Source organism: Phyllobates terribilis, unplaced genomic scaffold (genome assembly GCF_046119375.1).
Source record: "Phyllobates terribilis strain yellow unplaced genomic scaffold, ASM4611937v1 Scaffold_5__5_contigs__length_657084704, whole genome shotgun sequence".
Lineage (NCBI taxonomy): Eukaryota > Metazoa > Chordata > Amphibia > Anura > Dendrobatidae > Phyllobates > Phyllobates terribilis.
In genome coordinates this window covers 166,091,522-166,095,358 of record NW_027362765.1, presented here as the reverse complement: position 1 = coordinate 166,095,358, position 3,837 = coordinate 166,091,522, and positions in this window count along the sequence as shown.

The window sequence follows — 3,837 nt, the reverse complement described above, 5'->3', positions numbered from 1 at the left end:
TACGGCACATTCACCAGAGTCTGAAGGATGGCATGTACAGGCGAATACACAACCAGCTTGAGAACTTTTATTAACGAATTCATAAATTAGTTTTTTTTATGAATTTTGGAGATTATTTTTGTGACGAATCAGCTCTAACGAATCTGTACCTTGTGCTTTATTTTTTTCATAAAAATTTGATAAAATGGAAAATATTTATTCAAAAAAGTCACAGGCATAGACCATGGCCCCACTATCAGTATTTGGTCAGTATTCAGTCAGTGTTTCTTCTCCAGAGCGGGAGCCAAAACCAGAATTGGTGACTTGTTTCTATTATACTTTTCCTCTGATTGTTCCTCACCTGGTTTTGGCTCCTACTCCTGGGAAAAAATACTGACCGAAGACTGACCAAATGCTGATAGTGGGGCTGTAGCCATAGTTATGTTCTGACGGAATAAGGATCAGAAGCATTTGACCACCATTTTGGGGTGTATTTCACACAAAGTTCATTTTTGAGGTTTGATGTAATGTGGCCCTTGCACCATTTACCTTACACTATAGGAATGTGGGAGTCAAATCACAGACGTCCATACTGCGCTGTGTAAACTTGACGTCACATTTTCCTGTGTGCAGCCCAATTAAATGTGTCCCTCAGTGAGGTTTATTCATCACTGGAGCCCCTCACAGACTTCAGTCATGGCGGATTTCCATGGTGACCTTCGTTTGGTTCAGTAGAACAGCGGGTCCAGGTCTACAGATCTTAATATAGCTGCAGCCTGCAGGAACGGGCGACACAGTTACCAGTTCTTTTTTACAACACTCCTCTGAGTACCCCATCACCCTAACAATGGCCGAATCTGCATTCAAATGGCAGCATATGATCCTGTTCAGTTTTTCTTGTGGGCTCTCGTCTTTTCATCGCTGATCGGCTTAGTCTGTTTTGGATGAGTCTGAGCTAATATCTTTACTTTGAAGAATGAGGATGTAGTTTATCTCATGAAAGGACTATTTACTCTGAAGTATATATTCAATGAATGTATCCCTAAGAGGTTCTAAGAAACTCCCTCCTGGAAAGTATTGGCAAATCTTTAAGGGGGTTTTCCAGCTTTGGAAAGGCCCTCAACCTCAGGACAGTTTGTTTAAAAAACAAAACATTGCATTGCTCACCCTCCCCAGGTCCTGCGCTGATTCTCTGCCACTTCTCCAAGTGTCTGTAGTATTCATAGCTGACGTCACGTCTACAGTGATACAGCCAATCAGTGCACCAGAGTTCACGATATGAATCAATGAACTCATTGATTGCCTGCAGCGCTGCCAACATAAAGTCAGTGCTGCAGACAATAACAGACACCAGTAGCAGCAGCGGAGACTCAGTGCAGGACCCGGGCAGGGAGGGTGAAGCCAAGTTTGTTTTTTTTACTTAAACAACTTGCAGCCTGGGAACAGAAGTTTTCCGAAACCAGAATACCCCTTTAAGGTCCCGACAATGTCTTCTGGAAAACAACACTTCAAAATAGTTTATTTTGAATTATTACCTCAGGATGCTTCATCATCAAAAATGGCCAGGGCTGTTTTATTTAAAATGCTGACTAAGCTGAAGCCGAGGCCTCTCTGGGACTAAAAGACCATCAATGTTTTTTTTTGCTTGAAGCACTGTTACCTGCGCACCACATGCTTCTTTTTCCCTTATTACACCTCCATGAGCAGTTCATTTTCAGTTTTGACCTTGATCACATGTTCAAACATTCCCATGATTCACTGGGTACCATGGTCTGTCTAACTGTAATGGGGCGAAAGAATGAAGTGCTGGAGGAGACCTTATATCAGGGCTGCCACCAGGAATTTCAGAGCTTCATACTGGCAACCTTTTCGGGCCCCCTTGAGACTCTGCCCCAGGCTCCATCCCAGCTCCGCTTCCCCCCTAGCTCCGCCTCCACCCCTTGAACCTTCCACAGTCCCACTGCCCACTCTTGGAAAAACTCCATTCTGCACCACGTCCTCACCAATCACACAATAATAGTTCCCATCAAACACCAGATCACATACATAACCAGCAGCTTTTGTTTTGGCCAAAAGATTTTTTAAGCCGCCACCACGACAATGAGACTCTTCTGGTAGGGCCGTAGTCTACTCTAACCTCGTTTTAAGTATATTTTTATTTATTTTTCTTTAAAGGAAATCTGTCACCCCTGGGACCTATCAGACCTCTAATATGGGCATACAGGTGATAGAAATGTGAATCTATGCTTACCTGTATGTCCCATATTAGAGGTCTACTTTCTTTCTAATCGCTTTTTATTAAAATCGTTTTGGCAAGCTTCCCATCCGGGGGGCGCAAAGAAATCTCCCCTATTAGCTTCACTTCCATATTCCCCCCTCCATCCACTGCACGTCACAGTGCCCTGTGATGTCCAGTTCCCGGCCGGATCCCGCGCCTTCGCAACTTACCCTGTACGGAAGGCGCAGTAATCCCTGCCGTCTGTGTAGCCTTGTGGAACAGGAAACTTGTGCGCAGGCGCCAGTGAGTCACTCTGCCTTTCCGGCGCCTGCGAACGAGTTTCCTGCTCCACAAGGCTACACAGACAGCAGGGATTACTGCGCCTTCCGTACAGGGTAAATTGCGAAGGCGCGGGATCCAGCTGGGAACTGCAGGGGAGTGACATGCAAGGAACGGAGACTCATGGAAAATGGCAGCATAATAATAATAAATAAATCCAGATAAATAATATGGCTGTCAATTGATGGACAACGATGGACAGATCATTACAATTATCAAGCAAGGGGGAGGGGAGAAGGAATGATCAAAAAAGTCCAAAATCTAGAAAACAATATGACGCGCTCCCTGGGCCGTGGGGTACCCGGAGCCGGGCCGGTAGATGCTGGGGGAATGTCACAGTGGCGGTGACCCAGTCCGTGACCCAGGGCGGTCAATAAAAGGGGTTATGTATAGGGGATTATAGAGTTTTTATAGAGTTCGCGACGCCACCTGTGGAATGCGGCTAAAGGGAGCCGCCGCTGCGGAGCAGTCCTCTGAAGCTGATGTTACTGCAGCAGGGATGGTGTGGCTCTCCACAGGAAGAGCTAGCTCCAGGGCAGTGTAGATAATGTTGCAGGTTGTGCTGGGCGTTGTAGTGCAGGGGTTGATGGCGCAGCAAGAAACACAGAGACAAGAAAGTGCAGTCCCAGGGTCTTTACTCACGGTTATTGCAGTCCAAGTTACAGAGCTCAGTATAACTGCCCACGTCGTGCTGCGTTTACTCAGTGAGGGGTTCAGTCCACCCTCAGATATCTCCGGAGTACTTAGCAGGACCCCCTTCTGTGTCTTCTCTCTGGCCGTCTCCCTGAACCTCATACCAAGTGTCCCAGTCCAGTATCTGCGGGCCTTTTCGGGTGACGTCTGTTCTGTCCCCTGGGTCCTATATAGCTACCTTCCTGGTGAGACTGATATAGAATGTTGGCTACAGGACATGAAATACTGCAGCCTCCAGTTTCTAGTTAAGATGTGCAATCTTTTGCTAGTTGAGGGATCCGGTACCCTGTATGCAGCCTGACCCCTCCACCTCCCGGTAGATGTGGGCGTACGGGTGGCCTTCTGCATGGCCCGTACCCCTAGGGTCCCTTCTTCCGTTCCTGGAGCCTCTCTACTTCCTCTCCTCTCTTCTCTCCTTCTCAGATTTGGGCCTCACTGTCCAGGCCCGCCTCTGGAGCAGAGCTCGTACAGAGCCTCTGCTCCTGTCACTTTCCTCCTCTGACTGAACACCCTGATCTAAGATGGTTTTCTACTTATATCTTTCTTCTATGTGCTCCCCGTAACTACGTCCTCCACCCACACCCACTACATGGTTCCCCTTTACTAGG